A 23,146-nucleotide genomic window follows, 5' to 3' on the forward strand; every position below is an offset into this window, starting at 1 on the left:
GCACCTGCGGTCCTCCTCTCGTAGCCCCTCTCCGCTGCAGGGGAGCCTCGCCCTTGCAGGCCGGACCCTCTGGCTCCTCCTTCACCAATGGAAAGAGCATTTATTTGTTTTTTAAATGTTGTAAAAAGAAAAAGCAGAAAATGAATTCACACTTTACCGCACCTGCAGGCAAGAAGCGTCCGTTCCCAAAATGATCCGCCGTCCCGCATAGATAAACGGGTATGAATATTTTATGAAGTTGGGATCATGCTGTACACGGTGTTTTGTAACCTGGCATTTTGTCACAATAATACAATACAAGGCAGATTTCTTTTGGTGTCAAATATAGACAGGTCCATAGTGGCACATGTTATGGCTCTGCTATTTAATCTGGTTCCTGTTCTCAGGTAAATTACTTAAGGGGAAGAAGCACCCTTTGAAGGGCCATTTTGCTTTAAAACAATGTTAATTGTGTGCCATTTAAAATACTTGATTAAAAGTACTTCCAATGACATTCTGCCCAACCTCCTTCGTTATCCAAGATCATATTACTCTGTGTTCTTGAAAACAATAAAGCTGACATAAAAGCATTTATCTAAAGAATATTTCAATTACCCCTGCACCGACTTTTTTTTTTCCCCCGGTACGCGAGCCTCTCACTGTTGTGGCCTCTCCTGTGGCGGAGCACAGGCTCCGGACGCGCAGGCTCAGTGGCCATGGCTCACGGGCCCAGCCGCTCCAAGGCATGTGGGATCTTCCCGGACCGGGGCACAAACCCGTGTCCCCTGCATCAGCAGGTGGACTCTCAACCACTGCACCACCAGGGAAGCCCAACTGTTTTTCTTATGTAGCTCAAGTGGGTGAAATTTCAGTGTTCCTGGATAGAGGTTATACAGATGAAGGAACAGACCTGGAGAGAGAGGTGACGCCTAAGGTCTTACAGTTCAGTTGTGCTTGATGAACATTTCTTGAACATCTACCATCCGCAGGACTCCAAAGGTGAATACTGTTACCCTCCAGGTGCTTCCAGGCAGGTAGGGGGATAGATGTATAAGCCTTGCTGTAACCTGTGCTCTGCTTTACCAGTTCGGGTAAAAAAAATTTTTTAAAACCTAGAGTTCACATTTCTTTCAAAATTCAAATGCAGAATGGTTAGCAGAAATTCTGTTTCTTCTCCCCAGATGTCCCTCCCAAGATATGTCCAAGGATCTCATATTTTCTGTACTAGTCATAGTGGTGGCAAGAAACAGCACACTCAAGTTGGGTTATTTGAAAAGGGTTCAGTAAAGGGGCTATTTACAGAGATGCAGGTGGGGTCAGTTAAAGCAACACAGGGTCCTAGTCTTAGTAAGTGAGGGGAGGTGTGAGGGGCAGTGGAAGGGAGCCTTCATTGGGCTAGCGTGGGAGGGGAGAGAGTGTGTGAGCGCTGTTTGGATAGAGATGTCTGATAGGAAATGTGGCCTTAGGAAGAGAGATAGATAGACACCCCTTATTGACCCAACAGGGAGGGAATCAGGAGAATAAATGACCTCCCCTCCCCTCCTCTTGCCCTTTGATCTCCTGCTAGTGACCAAACCCCACTGGCCAGTCCCAACTGGAAGACAGAGAGCTAGAGAGTCTGTTGAGTCTGCCAGTGCATGCCAATCTCCTGGGCACAGAGGAGGGAAGAGAAGGTTGGAGGGTGTATCTGATGGGTCAAAGGAAAGCTATCCAGCACTTTTTTTCTCAGGAGTCAGTGAACAAATCCTCCTGTGCTTGCTTCCAGGACAGCAGAACTCAGAAGTGACCCTAAGAGCTGAGTTTCACATTTTTGACTACTGAGAGTGCCGCCTGCTGGCCCTGGTTGTCTCAGGGCTTCTCAGCTGTTGGGCAATCTGATATTAGGTCCTGTCTGTCTACTGCAGGAACTGCTGTACTAACTGAGGCACATGGTACCCTGGAAGCCTGAAGAGACCCTCAGCGAGGCACTGCTTTCTGCATGTGTTACTATAGTGACCTGAGTCCAGATCACCCCCAGACCGCGGACATCCTGCACTGTAAGTCTTATCTGGTAATAGTGGCTGTAGAAAGCCTCCTGTATGCAGCTGCTCCTTCTACAGGGGTTAGATGGGGTGCAGGGGGGAGCACCTTAATGCACACAAGCACTTCCCTAGGAAGCAAAGCATCTACCAGGATGGCTGGGCAGGGCAGATATTCCCATAACAATGGTCTCACATCTGACAAGTCTCATTAAGAAGAGGTTACATCAGCACCTCTTCCCTTCCAGATGGGTCCTTGATCTTGGTTTAATTTTGAGAATTCAAATAGATGCATGGAAGAGCTCCACAGACCAAATCCCAGGTCTTAATCAAGCCCCAAAGTAGCCTATTTTACATTCTCCTGGAAGTAATGGTCGTGAACTTGCTTCACATCTCCATAACTAAAAAGGGTCACTCAAAGGGCCCAGAACAAAGTTTGTACAAAGGTAAAATGATTTTTGCTACCTCAATAGATGCAGAAAAAGCATTTGACAAAATTCAACATCTCTTCATGATAAAATACTCCACAAACTAGGAATACAAAATCCTCAACCTGATAAAGAGCATCTGTGGACCCCATGGCAAATGTTCTACTTAACGGTGAAAGACTGAGTGTTTCCCCTATGATCAGGAACAAGCAAGCATGTCTGTTCTCATCACTTCCATTCAGCATTCTACTGGAGATTCTAGCCAGGGCAATTAGACAAGAAAAAGAAATAAAGGCATCCAGATTAGAAAGGAATAAGTAAAACTATACTTCCAGATTATATGATGTTGTATACAGAAAATTCTGAGACATGTACGATGACCCTATTAGAGCTGATAGATGAGTCCAGAAAGGTTTCAGGCTACATGATCAACATACAAAAAGCAATTGTATTTCTATACGCCAGCAGTGAACAATCTGAAAGGGAAATTAAGAAGAAAAATCCCATTTACAGCAGCATCGAAAAGAACAAAATAATTAGGAAAAAATTAATAAAAGAAATACAGAACTTATACTCTGAAGATGTATATATGGGATATTAGGAATAAGAATACTCATCCTCCACTGGGAGAAATGTAAACTGGTGTCAACTTTCTTGAAAAACAGTTTGGCATGATAGAATAAAACTGAATAGGCATACACCCTACAGTTCTGCAGTTTTATTCCTGGGTTAATACTGGACATATGTACACAAATGTACAGGAAGTTGTGTTCATAATAGCTCCAAACTGGAAACATCCTGAATATCCATCAGCGATGAGATGGCTTAATAAATCATTGCATATTCAAACGATGAAACACGGTATAGCCAATAGTATGAATGAATTACAGCTGTTGATACAAAGGCATATCAAAACCATAATGCTGATTAGAAGAATTAAATCTATGTAATTCCCATTTCTTGTTTAAAAACAAGAAAATTAAGCAATATGTTTATAGTCTAAGGATATATACATGTATAATAAAACTATGCAGAAAAGCAAGAGAATGATTAACCAAAAATTCAAGATGATGTGTGTCGGAAGAGGCACAAAACGTCTTCTGGTAAACTGGCAATATTCTATTTTTAACCTATATATTGGACAGTGTGATGGTTAATTTTACGTGTCAACTTGACTGGGCTAAGAGGTGCCCAGGTAGCTTGTAAAACATTATGGGTGTTTCTGTGGGGTGTTTCTAGAAGAGGTTAGCATTTTAATTGATAGACTGAGTAAAACATATGGCCCTCACAAATGTGGGTGGGCATCATCCAGTACACTGAGGGCCTGAATATAACAAAATGGCAGAGGAAGGGTGAATTTGCTGTCTCTGTTGAGCTGGGACATCTGTCTTCTTTTACACTTGGACATTGGGCTCTTGGTTCTCAGGTCTTTGGGCTTGGACTAGAACTATGCCACTGGCTTTCCTGGGCCTCCAGCTTGCTGAAAGTAGATCATGGTAGCAGACCACAGACTCCATAACTGAATGAGCCAATTCCTCATAATAAATCTTCTATATATCTATGTATTTCCTATTGGTTCTGTTTTTCTGGAGAACCCTGACTAATACAGATGCACAAGTGTTTATTGTATTTTTTTACCTTAAACTGTACGTATGCATTTTATATACTTCTATATGTATGATATATCATGCACACACACAGTTGGGATCTTTCCTACCTAATTTACAAGCCCCAGCAGCAGTGAGGGACTCAGGAAAGTGAGCTGGCGAAGCAGGAATGAGTAATGCCTGATATGCTAAGAATCTAAATTGACCTTGACTTTCATCTCCTCCAGCTTGGTTTACTTCTTAACTGGCTGCTAGTGTTTCTGCTGACGTTGCACCTGATGGTAACTATCACTGACACCAGTGATGTTGTAGAATACTCCTTTATTGGCATTAGGTTGTGAATACTCCTTTTAGTTAAATTAAATCCACTTAAAACAGAACAAAAATACACTTTTGCCTATTTTTTATCATGTCTCTATCTCTTCTATCTTCTCTATCAGTGGCCAGTTGATTCAGACAACACTTTGATGACATACATTACCTATTTTCTTTCCCTCCCTCCCTTCCTTCCTTCCATCTTTCCTCCTTCCTTCCTCCCTCCCTCCCTCCCTTTCTTTCTTTCATTTAAACACACTCCAGATACATTTTCTCTTACCTTTTAATCAATACAGTAATGACGATAGTTTTTACCAGTATAAATTCTCCAGACAACTAAGTTTCTCCTCCATATTCTCTTTGAATGGTAGATACTATTATGCTGCGTAACTCTGGTAAAGATAGCTTCTTCTTTTCTTTATCGTCTTGAAGAAAAGTTAGTTGAGTTTTCTTGGGTTAATTCAAAGTATGCCAGTCTTTCAAAACTTTTGCTCCTGTGGTATACATTTTCTAAGTTTTCTTTACAGCATTCTTTTAAATGAATGAAAGTTGCTGAGTTGCTCATTATTTGTCTCCTCTCTCTTACTCTTTCTTGGTTCTTCTCTGTAATAAATTCTTAGTTACCCTGAAGGGGCAGGGAAATATGGGTTTCAGCTTAATCAAACTTCCTTGCTGACTGAGGGTCATAATGAGTGTCACTAGGAAATTTGAATATAACTAAGCCTTCAACAGTATCAGGAGACCTTCTGCAATTGCAGCTTCTTATTGACGATTCAGAAAACATGTCAGGATATTTCAGTGCTCTGGGTCATCATTATGAATATCAATGATCATCCCATAGGGTATTACTTTATTGCTGCATTACAAATTACCCCAAAACTTAGCAGCTCTAAAACAAGTATTTATCATCTTACAGTTTCTGAAGACCAGGAATCTGGGACTGGCAGTTGAGCTCTTAGCAGGTCTGCAGTTTCATCTCAAAGCTCAACTCAGGGAGGATCTGCTTCCAAGCTCACTCACGTGGTTATTGGCAGGATTCAGGTCATCACCTGATGTTGACTGGAGACCACAGTTCTTTGCTGTGTCTGCCTCTCTGAAGGCTGCCTGAGGGTCTTCATAACATGGTAGCTGGTTTCCTTCAGAATGAGTGATGAGAGAGAGGGAGAGAGAGCAAGAGAGAGAGAGAAATGAAAGCCACAACCTTTTATAACCTAGTTGTGGAAGTGACACACCATCACTTCTGGAACAGTGTGGGAGGAAACTACACAGGTGTGAACATCAGGAGGTTGGGATTTTTGGAGGCCTTCTTGGAGGCTGGCTACCACAGACAGAATCTATAATGGAATAATTTTGCTCTTTTTATTAATTTATTTTTTGTTTTTATTTATTTAGCTGCGTCTCGCGGCTTGTGGGATCTTAGTTCCCTGACCAGAGATTGAACCTGGGCCCACGGCAGTGAAAGCCCTGTGTCTTAACCACTGGACTGCCAGGGAATTCCCTAATTTTGCTCTTTAAAAAAAAAAATTCAATCCTGGTAAAACACGTATGTAAAATGTATCATCTTAACCGTTTTGAAGTGTGCAGGTCAGCAGTGTTAAATATATTCACATTGTCGTACAACAGATCTCCAGAACTTTTTTGTCTTGCAGAAGGGAGTGTTTTTTTTAGAGCTGTATTTCTTACTGATCGAATGCTAGTGGATGGCATTACACTGTTTTTGGTGGTCTGTTTTGGTTTAGCTACTTATTCTTTCTACCTGTCTGAGGTATATGTTGACTTATTAGCCCTGTTCTTCCCATGCTATACCCACACCCGTTGCCTTTGCCATGTGACTTGGCAGCTCCTCCCCCTAGAGCTGAGTGTCGTTTTCTGCTTCTTGACTCTGAGCTTGGCCATCTGATTGAGTGGCTCATGGAATGTGGACAGAAGGGACAATGTGCATATCTTGAGCCTAGGCCTTAAGAAGCATCATAGTTTTCTGTTTGTCCTCTTGTGCTTCTGTCATCACCTTGAGAAGAGTTTGCCCGCAATAGCTGTTGTTCTCTGAATCAGAGCTCCAGACTTGACACACATAGAACTGGCCTGAGCCCAACCCACTCTGAAGAGCCACACCTGGCTGGACCTGCTGCTTAGAGCCAAGCCGCCCAGCTGAGCTTAGTCTGGACCAGCGAAGTGCCGATCAACCTGCAAACGCATGGGAGGGCTTAGCTGAGATTGGCAGGGCCACCTCCAGCCACGTGAGCAATAAACGCTGAATGCTGTATGCTGCTGATGTTTTGTGGTTGTTTGTTACAGAACATTATTGTAACATTAGATAATGAATATTCTGCCCTTTTCCACTCTGGCCTCTGTGCCAGTGAGTTCCCAAATACACTACACGCACACACACTCACATAGATCGCATTGATATTCCCTGTGCGCTGTCATGGCCACCTGTCTGCTGTTTGAATTGACTTCCTCAGGGTCCAGAAGTAGTCTATTCACTGAGACTGGGCAGGAAAAGAATAAGAGTTTCTCCTAATTACAGATGTGGAAAGCACCTCAAGAGGGTTTCTACTCCACACAGGGTTTCTGGAAAGCAGGTGATTTTGCCATGAATGTTTACCTTCCGTTTGGGGAGTAGAATCACATCTGGGGGGTACTCTGGGGCCAGAGGTTTTGGTGTGGTCCTGTTCTGTGCAAGATGGGGTGTACTGATTAACTGTGGGGTGGCTTGTGATTGATCATGATGGATTCAATACGGATGGATTTATCATGGATTGTAATAATTTTTGCTTTATGTGTTGATTATTAATTTATTTCTTTCATTTCAAGGGATCATTCATAACCATTTCCATAGCCTTTGTCTGTCCTCCTGCACCCCTTCCCCACTCCTCCTCAAGCACTGGTGTCTTGAGAAGGTGTGTCTGTAAACATATTTCACCTTTTATAGGTCTCGTGTTCATAGCACCTAGCACACTGTTGAGTTCACAGTGGATGCTCAAATGTCAATGACCTTACACAGTGCTTTTCATGGGAGGTGCTCAATAAATATTTGAATAAGTAAATGTATTGACTAAATAGAATAAAAAATGGAATCACTTCTCTTGGCCTCAATTTTTCTCATCTGTTAAATCAAGGGGAGTAGAGTGGTAAAGTAGGTGATTCCTAAGACCCCTCTTGAGGCTCAGCCAGTATTACACTTGTATGACACAGCCAGCTATTGGCCTGACCCCTGAAGTCTGACCACCTGAGGAGTGGGAGAGGAAGAGGCTCACAGTGGTCAGATGCAGGGCACAGCACTTTTATACACTGTCTTGTTTACTTTTCATAATGACCTTGTGAGATTGTGATTTCTCAGATGAGAAAATGACACAGCAAGGTTAAAGAACTAGTTAATAAATGGTGAAGCAGGAACTTGAAAAAATGTTTACCTGAGTCCAAAATCCAAAATCCTTTCAGTTGTAACCATAACATCACGTGATCCAACATGATTTATATTAGCACGTTGGTTTGGATAGTGTCCTATTACACATTTGAGAAGGAAAATTCTAAGCCAACTTGTTTTTACAGTATATACCTTATTACTTTTCAAGAATATGGTTAAATGAATTCAAAGTGAGAAATATTTATACAGTGCAAGATTATGATGTTAATAAACATTTTACGTTGAACACAGAGAGCCAAAGTTAGAGGTAATGACTGTGCATAGCTCTTCAGGAGAGGTGTGTTTCTGCAGTCTGCCATTCATTACTTACATGGCATTGTATTTCAATAAGTCATGCATACAGAGTGGCCTCAGTCCGAATTCTTGCTCATGTTGGTGATTTCTCAGGGGGATCTCAAGAATAACTGGCTGTTAGCCAGGATCTGGGATTTGGTTAAGAAATCAGGACTCCAACAAGCAACAAAATCAAAAATCAACAAGTGAGACTGCATCAAACTAAAATGCTTCTGCACAGCAAAAGAAACAATCAGCAAAATGAAATGACAGCCTATGGAGTGGGAGAAAATATTTGCAAACCATATACTGGATAAGAGGCTAATACCCAAAATATATGAAGAACGCATACAACTCAAAAACGAAACAAAACGAAACGCAACAATCTGATTAGAAAATGGGCGGAAGAGTTTGGCACGTGGCAAGAGCTCCGTAATTGTTGGAGATCATGGTCATTATTACCAACTCCAGCTATGACAGCCTGACCCTTGTTTGTAAATGTTGGGGCTCCCCAGCACTCTGTGTTGGGTCATGTTCTTTTCTCTTTCCACCAGTCCTCCAGTGCCATGCTTTTGTATACAGACAGAGATGCAGCTCCCCGGTGTCCTCACCTTGCCTATCTCCACGTCAGCCCTCTGGTCCAAGCTGCCTGGTCTCTCCCCGATTTGCTGCAATTGTCTCCTATTGCTCATCCATCTTCCACTCCTGAGGCACCCTGCACCTCCCCACCCTCAAATCCATTGGATGCCTGGTAGCCAGAGGGTCTTTCTGAATTAGACCATCCCTTTTGGGATGGTCTTTTGGGAAGGGCTCATGGCCCTTCATTGGGGGAATCATCACACTTAGAATGAAATCCAAGCTCCTTTACATTACCTACAACATCCTGTGTCACCTGGCCCTTCCGAACTCTCTGGCCTCATCCTGGGCTACTCTCCTTTTTTGTCACCCTGTACTGGCGTTAGTTATACCCCTGTATCTGGTCAAGTGCATCCACCCCTGGGCCTTTGCACTTGCTGCTCCTTCTGACTGGAACATTCCCATTGCACCCCTCCCTCCAGCTCCTCTTAACTCCCACGTACTCCTCAGATCCCAGCTCACATGAGCTTCCTTCACTTCCACTTCACAGTGGAAGATTTCTCTGACTGCCTCTGGCTTCCTCTCTCTCAATTGTAGAATCCACTCTCTTCCATCATAGCACTCATCACAGTTTATGCTTAGACATTTATGTTGTCTTTCTTTTATTGGAGTATAATTGCTTTACAATGTTCTGTTAGTTTCTGCTGTACAATGAAGTGAATCAGCTCTATGTATAACTATATCCCCTCCCTCTTGGACCTCCCTCCCACCCCGCCCCCCATCCCATCCATCTAGGTCGTCACAGAGCACCGAGCTGAGCTTCCTGTGCTTTATAGATTGTTCCCATTAGCTATCTATTTTATGCATGGTAGGGTACATATGTCTATCCTAATCCCCCAATTTGTCCCACCCTCTCCTTCCCCCACCCCATCCACATGTCCATTCTCTACATCTATGTCTCTATTCCTGCCCTGCAAATAGGTTCATCTGTACCATTTTTCTACATTTCACATATATGCATTAATATACGATATTTGTTTTTCTCTTTCTGACTTACTTCACTTTGTATGACAGTCTCTATGTCCAACCACATCTCTACAAATGATCCAGATTCTAACTTCTTATGCCTGAGTATTATTTCATTGTATGTATGTATCACATCTTCTTTATCCATTCATCTGTCTTGGACATTTAGGTTGCTTCTATGTCCTGGCTATTATAAATAGTGCTGCAATGAACATTGGGGTACATGTGTCCTTTTGAATTACGGTTTTCTCAGGGTATGTGCCCAGTAGTGGGATTGCTGGGTCATATGGTAGTTCTAGTTTTAGTTTCTTAAGGAACCTCCATACTGTTCTCCATAGTGGCTGTATCAATTTACATTTCCACCAACAGTGCAAAAGGGTTCCCTTTTCTCCACGCCCTCTCCAGCATTTACTGTTTGTAGATTTTTTGATGATGTCCATTCTGACCAGTGTGAGGTAATACCTCATTGTAGTTTTGATTTGCATTTCTCTAATAATTAGTGATGTTGGGCATCTTTTCATGTGCCCCTTTGCCATCTGTATGTCTTCTTTGGTGAAATGTCTATTTAGGTCTCCTGCCCACTGTTTAATTGGATTGTTTGTTTTTTTTGATATTGAGCTCCATGAGTTTTTATATTTTGGAGATTAATCCTTTGTCCATTGCTTTGTTTGCAAATATTTTCTCCCATTATGAGGGTTGTCCTTTCATCTTATTTATAGTTTCCTTTGCTGTGCAAAAGCTTTTAAGTTTCATTAGGTCCCATTTGTTTATTTTTGTTTTTATTTTCATTACTCTAGGAGGTGGGTCAAAAAAGATGTTGTTGTGATTTATGTCAAAGAGTGTTCTGCATATGTTTTCCTCTAAGAGTTTTACAGTGTCTATCTTACATTTAGGTCTTTAATCCATTTTGAGTTTACTTTTATTTTATTTTACTTTATTTTTTTTGTGGTACGCGGGCCTCTCACTGCTGTGGCCTCTCCCGTTGTGGAGCACAGGCTCCGGACGCGCAGGCTCAGCGACCATGGCTCATGGGCCCAGCCGCTCCGCAGCATGTGGGATCTTCCCAGACTGGGGCACGAACCTGTGTCCCCTGCATCGGCAGGCGGACTCTCAACCACTGCGCCACAAGGGAAGCCCCATTTTGAGTTTATTTTTGTGTATGGTGTTAGTGTTCTAATTTCATTCTTTTACATGTAGCTGTCCAGTTTTCCCAGCACCACTTATTGAAGAGGCTGTCTTTTCTCCATTGTATATTCTTGCTTCCTTTGTCATAAATTAGGTGACCATATGTGCGTAGGTTTATCTCTGGGCTTTCTGTCCTGTACTGTTGATCTATATTTCTTTTTTGGTGCCAGTACCATACTGTCTCGATTACTGTAGCTTTGTAGTATAGTTTGAAGTTGAGGAGCCTGATTCCTCCAGCTGTGTTTTTCTTTCTCAAGATTGCTTTGGCTACTTGAGGTCTTTTGTGTTTCTATACAAATTGTGAAATTTTTTGTTTTAATTCTGTGAAGAATGCCGTTGGTAATTTAATAGATTGCATTGAATCTGTTGATTGCTTTGGGTAATATAGTCATTTTCACAATATTGATTCTTCCAGTTCAAGAACATGGTGTATTTCTCCATCTGTTTATGTCATCTTTGATTTCTTTCATCAGTGTTCTATAGTTTTCTGAATACAGGTCTTTTGCATCCTTAGGTAGGTTTATTCCTAGGTTTTTTGTTCCTTTTGTTGCAGTCGTGAATGGGATTGTTTCCTTAATTTCTCTTTCTGATTTTTCATTGTTAGAGTACAGGAATGCAAGAGACTTCTGTGCATTAATTTTGAATCCCGCAACCTTACCAAATTCATTGATTAGTCCTAGTAGTTTTCTGGAGGCATCTTTAGGATTTTCTATGTATAGTATCATGTCATCTGCAAACAGTGACAGCTTTACTTCTTTTCCAATTTGTATTCCTTTTATTTCTTTTTCTTTTCCAATTATCGTGGCAAAGACTTCCAAAACTATGTTGAATAATAGTGGTGAGAGTGGACATCCTTGTCTTGTTCCTGATCTTAGAGGGAATGCTTTCAGTTTTTCACCATTGAGAATGATGTTTGCTGTGGGTTTGTCCTGTATGGCCTTTATTATGTTGAGATAGGTTCCCTCTGTGCCCATTTTCTGGAGAGTTTTTATCACAAATGGGTTTTGAATTTTGTCAAAAGCTTTTTATGCATCAATTGAGATGATTATATGGTCTTTATTCCTGAATTTGTTAATATGGTGTATCACATTGATTGATTTTTGTATATTGAAGAATTCTTGCATTCCTCGGATAAATCCCACTTGATCATGGCGTATAATCCTTTTAATGTGTTGTTGGATTCTGTTTGCTAGTATTTTGTTGAGAATTTTTGCGTCTATGTTCATAAGCGATATTTGTCTGTAGTTTTCCTTTTTTGTGATATCCTTGTCTGGCCTTGGTATCAGGGTGATAGTGGCCTCGTAGAATGAATTTCAGAGCATTCCTCCCTCTGCAATTTTTTGGAAGAGTTCGAGAAGGATAGGTGTGAGCTCTTCTCTAAATGTTTGATAGAATTCACCTGTGAAGCCATCTAGTTCTGGACGTCTAATTGTTGGAAGATTTATAATTACAGTTTCAATTTCATTACTTGTGATAGGTCTGTTTATATTTTCTAATTCCTCGTGTTTCAGTCTTGGAAGGTTATACCTTTCCAAGAATTGGTCCATTTCTTTGAGGTTGTCCATTTTTTTGGCATATAGTTGTTTGTAGTAGTCTCTTCTAATCTTTTGTATTTCTGCAGTGTCAATTCTGATTTCTCCTTTTTCATTTCTAATTTTATTGATTTGCGTCCTCTCCCTTTTTTTCTTGATGAGTCTGGCTAAAGGTTTATCAATTTTGTTTATCTTTTCAAGGAACCAACTTTTAGTTTTATTGATCTTTGCTATTGTTTTCTTCGTTTCTATTTCATTTATTTCTGCTCTGATCTTTATGATTTCTTTCCTTCTACTGACTGGGTTTTCTTTCTTCTTCTTTCTCTATTTGCTTTAGATGTAAGGTTAAATAGTTTATTTGAGATTTTTCTTGTTTCTTGAGGTGAGTTTGAATTGCTATAAACTTCCCTCTTAGAACTGCTTTTGCTGCGTCCCATATGTTTTGGCTCATCGTGTTTTCGTTGTCATTTGTTTCTATGTATTACTAAATTTCCTCTTTGATTTCTTCAGTGATCTCTTGGTTATTTAGTAGTGCACTGTGTAGCCTCCATGTATTTGTGTTTTTTACAGTTTTTTTTCCTGTAATTGATTTGTAATCTCATAGCATTGTGGTCAGAAAAGATACTTGATAAAATTTCAGTGTTCTTAAATTTTCCGAGGCTTGATTTGTGACCCAAGATGTTATCTATCCTGGAGAATGTTCCGCGTGCACTTGAGAAAAAAGTGTATTCTGCCACTTTCGGGTAGAATGTCCTATAAACATCAATTAAATCTGTTTGGTCTATTGTGTCATTTAAAGCTTGTATTTCTTTCTTTCTTTTCTGTTTGGATGATCTGTCCATTGGTGTAAGTGGGTGTTAAAGTCCCACACTATTGTTGTGTTACTGTCAGTTTCCCCTTTTATGGCTGTTAGCATTTGCCTTATGTATTGAGGTGCCCCTATGTTGAGTGCATAAATGTTTATAATTGTTATATCTTCTTCTTGGATTGATCCCTTGATCATTATGTAGTGTCCTTCCTTGTCTCTTGTAACAGTCTTTATTTTAAAGTCTCTTTTATCTGATACGAGTATTGCTACTCCAGCTTTCTTTTGATTTCCATTTTCATGGAATATCTTTTTCCATGCCTTCACTTTCAGTCTGTATGTGTCCCTAGGTCTGAAGTGGGTCTCTTGCAGACAGCATATATATGGGTGTTGGTTTTGTATCCATTCAGCCAGCCTGTGTCTTTTGGTTGGAGCATTTAATACATTTAATGTAGTACCTTACATTTACATTTAAGGTAGTTATTGATATGTATGTTCTTATTACCATTTTTTAAATTGTTTTGGGTTTGTTTTTGTGGGTCTTTTTCTTCTTTTGTGTTTCCTGACTGGAGAAGTTCCTTTAGCATTTGTTGTAAAGCTGATTTGGTGGTGCTGAATTCTCTTAGGTTTTGCTTGTCTGTAAAGCTTTTGATTTCTCCATGGAATCTGAATGAGATCCTTGCTGGGTAGAGTAATCTTGTTTGTAGGTTTTTCTCTTTCAGCCCTTTAAGTATATACTGCCACTCCCTTCTGGCCTGCAGAGTTTCTGCTGAAAAATCAGCCGATAACCTTATGGGGATTCCCTTGTATGTTACTTTTTGCTTTTCCCTTGCTGCTTTTAGTATTTTTTCTTTGAATTTAATCTTCATTAGTTTGATTAATATGTGTCTTGGTGTGTTTCTCCTAGGGTTAATCCTGTATGGGACTCCCTGCACTTCCTGGACTTTGGTGGCTATTTCCTTTCCCATGTTAGGGAAGTTTGTGACTATAGTCTCTTTGAATATTTTCTCAGACCCTTTCTTTTTCTGTTCTTCCAGGACCCCTATAATTCGAATGTTGGTGCACTTGGTGTTGTCCCAGAGGTCTCTGAGATTGTCTTCAATCCTTTTCATTCTTTTTTCTTTATTCTGCTCCTTGGCAGTTATTTCCACCATTCTGTCTTCCAGCTCACTTATTCATTCTTCTGTCTCTGTTATTCTGTTGTTTATTCCTTCTAGTGTATTTTTCATTTCAGTATTGTGTTGTCCATCTCTGTTTGTTGTTTAGTTCTTCCAGATCTTTGTTAAACATTTCTTGTATTGTCTTGATCTGTGCCACCATTTTATTTCCGAGATTATGGATCATCTTTACTATCATTACTCTGAATTCTTTTTCAGGTAGGTTGCCTATTTCTTCTTCATTTATTTGGTCTTGTAGGTTTTTACCTTGCTCCATCATCTGTGACATATTTTTTTGTCATCTCCTTTTTTTTTTTTTTTTTTTTTATGCATGGGCTTTTGTTCCTGTCTTACTGGTTGTTTGGCCTGAGGCTTCCAGCACTGGAGTTTGTAGGCTGTTGGGTAGAGCCAGGTCTTGGTGCCGAGATGAGGACCTCTGGGAGACCTCACTCTGATGAATATTCCCTGGAGTGTGAGGTTCTCTGTTAGTCCAGTGGTTTGGACTCAGAGCTCCATCACAGGAGCTCAGGCCCGACCCCCACTCATGAACCAAGATCCCACAAGCTGAGTGGGGCAGCGGGAAAAAAAAAGAAAGAAAAGGAAAAAAGGAGCAGAACAATAACAGAGCAAAAAGTAAAATAAAATTAGAAAACTAACAGATATGTTAAAAAAATAAAAATATAGATGAAACAACAACTGGAAGTTAAAACAGAACCATAATAGCAAAAAAGAGGAAAACAAAAAGCCAGAAAAGGGCAGGGCTTAGGCAGGGGTGGGGTTTAGGCAGGGGCGGGGCCTATGCATAGGATCCACAGGCGTGGAAAAGGCCCTGGGCGGTTGGGGGGCAGGGCTTAGGCTCAGAGGCAGCCGGAGGGGCCCAGGAGGGCCTCTGGCCTCAGTGGGTGGAGGGCCAGTTCTGGGACCCCAGCAGGCCCCTGGGCCCGAGTGGGTGGGGGAAATGCTAGGCATGGTCCCCCATCCTCCATTCCTAGAGGGTCCCTTCCCGTGGGCCCCTCCTCTTCCTGCGGCCCTCCCTTCTACGCCCCTAGGACCAACGTGGCCAGAGGGGCCCTTGGAGGGCAGAGGACCTAGCCTGGTAACCCAGCCAGCTTCCCGGGGCCCAAGTGAGTGGGAGAACACCCGCTGTGCTTCCTCTGATCCTCTGGTTCTGGAAGGTCCACCCCCATGCCCTGTCTGCCTCTCCTCTTCCCCCTTCCTCCCTCCCTCCTACGCCCCTGGAACCAATGCAGCTGGAGCGGGTCTCAGAGGGCAGAGGACCTGGCCCGGGAGCCCAGCAGTCTTCCTGGGGCCCGACTGGGCAGGGGAAATGCTAGCTGCCCTCCCTGCTGATCGTCCAAGCCCCCTAGGGTCCCTCCAGTTGTGGGAACTCCTCCCCTCTCCCAGCCACCCCCAGGGGTGCCATTACTGTCTGGCCTCCACTCCTCCTCCCTCACTCCCCCCCATGTCCTACCTGGTCACTTGGGGGCTCCTCCTGTCTCCTTGGGCATTGAGGTCTCCCGCCAGCATTTGGTATGTGCCCTAGTTGTGGGGAGATACAAACTCCGTGTCCTCCCACTCTGCTGTCTTAACTCTGCCTGACACTTATTTTTATCTTTGTTTAACATCTGTCCCCTTCTTGATTGTCAGCTCCATGGAAGTCCTTATCATAACCATTTTCCTTACAATTGTATTCCCATCATTAGCACAGTACCTGGCACATGGTGGGTACTGTGCAAATACAGTTGAATAAATAAATGGCTTACCACCACAGTCAATTGACTGCCTGACAGAGGAGGATTGCTTTTTCCCCTCTGGGTTCTAATAAGAAACTACAAGCAGCCTGAAGCTACCTCTGAAAATGAGCCGCTATTCACTTGACCCAGAAAACCCCACAAAATCATGAGAGGTTCACTTTGAGAACACTCATGAAACTGCCCAGGCTATTAAGGGTATGCATATCTGAAAATCCACGAAGTACCTGAAGGGTGTCACTTTACAGAGCAATGTGTGCCATTCCATTGTTCCAGTGGTGGACTTGGTAGGTGTGCCCAGGCCAAACAGTGGGGCTGGATGCAGGTGGCCCAAAAAGAGGGCTGAATTTTTATTGCACATGTTCAAAAATGCAGAGAGTAATGCTGAACTTAGGGCCTTAGATGTAGACTGTCTGGTCATTGAGCACATCCAGGTGAACAAAGCCCCTAAGATGCAACCCATACATGAGTTCTTCCTGCCACACTGAGATGATCCTTGCTGAAGAAGAGCAGATTGTTCCTAAACTAGAAGAGGAGGTTGCACAGAAGAAAAAGATATCCCAGAAAAAACTGAAGAAACAACAACTTATGGCCCGGGAATAAATGCCGCAAAAAATAAATGCAAATAGAAGTTTAAAAAAAAAAGAGGGGCTTCCCTGGTGGCGCAGTTGTTAAGAATCCACCTGCCAATGCAGGGGACACGGGTTCGAGCCCTGGTCTGGGAAGATCCCACATGCCGCGGAGCAACTAAGCCTGTGTGCCACAACTACTGAGCCTGCACTCTAGAACCTATGAGCCACAACTACTGAAGCCCACACACCTAGAGCCCGTGCTCCGCAACAAGAGAAGCCACCGCAATGAGAAGCCTGTGCACCACAACGAATAGTAGCCCCCGCTCGCCGCAACTAGAGAAAGCCCACACGCAGCAACAAAGACCCAATGCAGCCAAAAGTAAATAAATAAAATAAATTAATTAAAACAAAAAAAATATTTGCTAAAAACAAAAACTACAGAGAGAGGATTCTGGAAGCATAGAGAGGTCTGAGAGGGCACGCTGAGGAGAAGAAGCCATAGTATAGTCAGGGAGAACATTCTTTGACTGGGGGGGGCAGGTTAAGCTCAAATTAAATTCAGAGTCTGGCTGTGTCTGTTGAAGTGCCGGGTGGCCAGTGAGCCCTCTCTCAAGGCCACCTTTGCCTGAGTTGATATGAATGTGAAGGAAGAGGCTCTCAGGTAATGGACAAAGAAGGTGGTAGGCAGCATGGTGTCTGACCATGCTGGGTCTCGTGGGCCACGTGAGACTGGGCATTGGGGGAGGACACTCAGCCCACTGATGCTTGAATCTCAGTGTGGCTCTGGGACAGTGAGGACAGCATGAAGGCTGGCACTCTGGGTCATCTGGAAACAGCTCCCCAGGCAAGAAAGCCCCTGCTCACACTGGCGCTGGCATCAGAAAGGATGTCCAAGAGGAAGAAGCTAAGAGAAGCCCGAGAGCAGCGTCCCATTATATTGTTAGCACCCTCCTGGCTTTCCATAGTGACCATCTCAAGCTTCCTCATCTCTTCTCAAATCTTAGATTACCCTCCACCCACAGCCTCCTTCACTCTGTAGATGACTTACTTCAGTTTCTCAGTGGCGGAGATAAAAGAAACCTCAGTTTCCTTACGCCATTCTTTTAACATGGTGGTTCTGAAAGTTTTGGTCTTAGGATTCTTTTTCACTCTTAAAAATTTTTGAGGACTCCAAAGTGTTTTTGTATGTAGGGATTTACAGTTACTGTATTAGAAATTATAATTGAGACACTTGAAAATATTTATTGTTTAAAAATAAAAATAATAAACCCATTTTATGCTAACATAACCTATTTTATGAAAAGTATATTTTCTAAAACAAAAAAATTATTAATGAGAAGAGTGGCATTGTTTTACATTTTTGCAAACCTATTTCATGTCTGGCTCAATAGAAGACTGGAGGATTTTTTTGTTTTTGGCTGCCAGGCATGTGGGATCCTAGTTCCCCAGCCAGGGATCAAACCCACGCTCCCTACAGTGGAAGCACGGAGTCTTAACCACTGGACCACCAGGGGAGTCCCAACTGGAGGATTCTTATGCCTGCTTCTGTGTCCAATTAATATGTTGTTTTCGTTTGAAGAAATTCTGGGGACTTCCCTGGTGGCGCAGTGGGTAAGAATCCGCCTGCCAATTCAGGGGACACGGGTTCGATCCGTTGTCCAGGAAGATCCCACATGCCGTGGAGCAACTAAACCCGTGAGCCACAGCTATTGAGCCTGCGCTCTGGAGCCCGCGAGCCACAACTACTGAAGCCCGTGCGCCTAGAGCCCGTGCTCTGCAACAAGAGAAGCAACTGAAATGAGAAACCCGTGCAGTGCAAGGGAGAGTAGCCCCCTGCTCACCACAACTAGAGAAAGCCAGCACGCAGCAACGAAGATCCAATGCAGCCAAAAAATAAAAATAAAATTAAACCTTTAGAAAAAAAACAAAAGAGAAATTCTGGCCTCACATGGACATGTGTTGGAAATGGTGGGTGGGGCATTTTTAAAGTCTTTTAAGAACCTTATCCATATTCTTCTTTGATATTATATCAAAACTTGATAAGTGGTAGTTTCTTAAAGTCTAGTTGCAAGGTGGAATCTGAATCCATATGAATGAACTTTTTGTTCTCTTTTACATTAAAATCCCTTGATCAGTCTTGCACTTTGAATGGATCTTTTACCCATGCAGTGATTTTGTAACATCGTGCACTGGTCACTTGGAAAATAGATTCACAGGGGCAAATCACTCATATGTTGACACACTTCATTATACAATATATTTAAAAAATCATCTTTGTAATATCACCATCGATCTCATCAGAAAAGACTTTAAGTCTTGGGAAGCCGTCAAGCTCCCAGGGGATCCCAGGGTTCTGTGGACCTCACTTTAAGAACTGCTGTTTTAAGTGTTGCTTGTTAACTGCTGACTGAGGTGACTGAGGCAGTTAGCTTCTGTTCTGATTACCTTTTCTAACCAAGGTGAGTTAAAGCATATAAGGTTTGTAATTTCGTTTCCACATTTACTTTTTTAAAGGTCCGTCTTCACGCTACTCTTGTCTCCATGACTGTGGGAGCCATGTCTGTATCCTTAGCATCTCGTGCTGTGCCTGGTGTATAGCAGGTGCTCAAAATACACCTGCTGAAGGAAGGACTGGGAGGGAAGAAGGGAGGAATGAAGAAAGGAAGGGGGGATGGGAGAGAGGGAAGAAGAAACTTACCTCTGATACTTCATTGGCAGGGACTGGCTTGGATTTCAAGTAAAGCATGACTCCTAGTGGAGCTGGTTTGTTGGATAAGCTGGACTGAGAAAGTCGCAAGCAGAAAGCACCATTCTCACCTTGACCTCCCTCAAGTGCATTCTGTCAGCTTGTATTTCTCTGCCCCTGTATGAAATTCTGAGCATATCCCATAGCATTTCTGTTCCTCATTGGAATCAACATTTCTTGAGTCAGAAGTACATAATATTTTTTAAAATATTTATTTATTTAGCTGCGCCAGGTCTTAGTTGCGGCACTAAGTTGTGGGATCTTTTAGCTGAGGCATATGGGCTCCTTTAGTTGCGGCATGCGGAATCTTTTTCCCTGACCAGGGATGGAGCACGGGCCCCCTGCATTGGGAGTGCAGAGTCTTAACCACTGGACCACCAGGGAAGTCCCTGAAGTACAGAATATTAATGATCATTTATGGTTGGAAAAAATTAGATGAAAGTTGAAGATTTTCCCAAGGTCACAGAGCAAGTATGATTACCATCTAAATTTAACTCAGCTCTTATACTTGAGTGTGGGGTGATGTATCAGGTGGAGTGAACAGTTTTTCACTCTTTAAATTCACAGAACAATCACTTTATTTTATACATTCTTACTTGGTTTTGTTTCTTGGTTTATCTCTGGCTTTTATCATATGACCTTAAAACCAGATATCTGAACCAAACTTATCATGTTTTAACCTCATACAAAACTTCAACACAGCATGGAACGGGAACCACCCATGAGTGCGGCCTTCAGGTTGGAGTGAAAAAAAAAGTAAAGCAACCAAGACTGAATAAAAGTGAATGAACCATGAATCATCTGAAAAGAGTGCTTGGCCTCAGATGAACTAGAAGAGTGTTGACTCACTAACCTATATTCTTCTCTGCTTATACCGTTAGCCTGCTTTAGTCACACAGTATGTTAAATAACTTGGATCTTCAATATAAAGCACTTCACTGAAAAATTTTTGCTTCTTTAGTTGTGTGTGGGAGATACATTGTCATAAGCATGTAAGAACAAGGGGGTAGATGCTGAGAGAGAGGCAGAAGGAAAAAAAAAATTCCTGTCTCATAATCACGTGGTTCTGATTATGTATTCAAGGAAAGCAGTTGAAAGTTTTGGCAATCTTACTCAGGAAAAAGGAAACCTAAGGAAAATTATCATACAAGTGAAAGGCTTCTTTGTTCAGATGCTGAATGTTTACTGACATCCAAGCCAGGTGATTGAATTTCTTCTTACCCTCACTGGTTGGATGGAAATAGCTCCCCTCTCTCCTGAATGGCAGGAATGGAATGTGACAGATTCCAAATGAAACCACCAGCTTCCTTCAGTTTGAGATTGGGAAGCATACTGAGCAAAACTGTGAAAGGATATAAGCTTATCTTTTTTGCCTTTACTTTTAAAAAATGTGGTAAATTGACATAACATTAAATTTACCATCTTAATCCTTTCTCCGTTAAGTACACATTGTTGTGTATACTCACACAACAATGTAAGTGTACCTAATACTCAAGAACTTTTCATCTTGCAAAACTGAAATTCTGTATCCATTAAAGAACAACCCCCCACTCCCCCGGTAGCCATCATTCTATTTTCTGTCGTACCTCATATAAGTGAAATCATACAGTATTCGACTTTTGTGACAAGTTTATATCACTTAGCATAATGTCTTCAAGGTTCATCCATGTTGTAGCGTGTGTTAGAACTTACTTTTTAGGACTGCATAACATTCTAATGTATGTATGTACCACATTTTGTTTATCCATTTGTTGATGGACATTTGGGTTGCTTCTACCCCTTGTCTATTGTGAATACTGCTGCTATGAACAAGGGTCTGCAAATATCTCTTCAAAACCCAACTTTCAGTTCTCTTGGATATATACCCAGAAGTGAAATTACTGGATCATATGGTAGTTCTATTTTTAACTTTTTGAGGAGCCTCCATAATGTTTTCCATAGCAGTTGCACCATCTTACAATCTCACCAACAGTGTACAAGTGTTCCTTTTTCTCCTCATCCTTGCCAACACTTGTGTTTTTCCTCCCTCCTTCTTTCTCCATTCCTTCCTTCCTCCCTCCCTCCCTCCCTCCCTCCCTTCCTTCCTTCCTGCTATCCTAATCAGTATGAGGCAAAATCTCATTGTGGTTTTCATTTGCATTGCTTGCGTGGTTAGTGATTTTAATCATATTTTTATATGCCTGTTGACCATTGTCTTTGGAGTAATGTCTATTCAGCCTTTTTTGCAATCTTTCTCCATCTTAGTGGACTTGTCCATCTCCTTTCTTATTTATTTATTCCCCACCTGTATCCTGAAGGAGGAGTTGTGGCAGCTTCCAAAGATATGTTTAAGAACGCAAAATGAAATAGTTGAGAAAGTGGAGTAAAAGGAAGCAGAACAAAGAAAAGAAGGTGAAGCTAGGAGTAGATGAGTGCACAGGTGCATTTCAAAGCCCTCTCTAGTTGCCGTAGCTGCAAGCTCCTTAGCAGCCAGGACAAGGTGGGGAAAATAATCATTCATCATAAGGTAAGCCCAAACCAGCTTCTCAAAAAGCACAGCCCTTCCTGTCGCTGTGGCGTGAGAGAGGTTTTCCTTACATAGGGGACACTGAGAGACATTGAGGACAACACACCCTCTATTCCTTCATTACAGACAATTTAATAGGAGTTTTCACACATCTCTTTCTTAAACACCCCTCCACATCAGGCAGTAGCAGGGGAAGACTGATATCTCAGCCCATTCAGTCAGGCAGAGAGAGAGAGAGAATTCAACCTTCCTTTGCCTTTTTGTTCTATTCGGACCCTCAGCGGGTTGGATGATGCCCACTCACATTGGGGAGGGCCGTCTGCTATACTGAGTCCACTGATTCACAACCTAAGCTCTTCTGAAAACACCCCTCACAGACACACCCAGAAATAATGTTTATGCAGGCATCTGGGCATCCTGTGACCCAGTTAAGTTGACACATAAAATTGACATCACACCTCTGTCAGCCAAGTCCTTCCCCGGTCCAATGCCGGAATTCTCCATCACTGATCCTTCTACTCCCAGGCTCTTCCCAAACAACCTAAGTAACTTCTTGTTACCCACAGCCGAAGTTTCGAACCTATTCATGTCAAGGTACATAGAGAAAATTAAACATTTTTATTGCACCCAAGTATGAACTGGAGGGGTTTGGGGGTGTATGCATGGTGCTTGGTGAGAAAACATTACTTTTTCTTTACATAATTATAACAAGAAAAAATGCTAGATATTTGGGAAGATATGAAATAATTTATCTGCATTAAACACCCAAATAATGCCTCTTCAATTTATTTTATTTATTGAGGTATAACATATATATAGTAAAGTATACAGATAAATGTGATAAATTTTTACACATACATACATACATGTAATCACCTCCTAGGTAGAGATATGGAACATTCTAGCACCACAGGAGGCTCCTTTCTGCTCTGCTTCCAGCTCGTAACCTTCAAGGGTTAAATGCCATTCTGACCTGTATTATACATCAGTTTTATCCACTTTTGAACTTCATGTGCCCAGAATCCTAGAATATATACTCTGTAACTGATTTCTTTTATTCAACATCACATCTATGTGATTGATGAATGAACTGTATTGGCCATCCATTTCTTTTCATTGCTGTGCCATATTTGTTGATTAACATAACACAATTTATCCATTCTGCTATTAATAACCATATAGGCTTTTTCCAGTTTTTTGGCTATTATAAATAAAGCTGCTGTGAATATTCTTGCACATGTCT

This window comes from Delphinapterus leucas, chromosome 6 (genome assembly GCF_059928025.1).
Source record: "Delphinapterus leucas isolate spDelLeu-1000000601 "Yukka" chromosome 6, BTC_Dleu_Yukka2, whole genome shotgun sequence".
Lineage (NCBI taxonomy): Eukaryota > Metazoa > Chordata > Mammalia > Artiodactyla > Monodontidae > Delphinapterus > Delphinapterus leucas.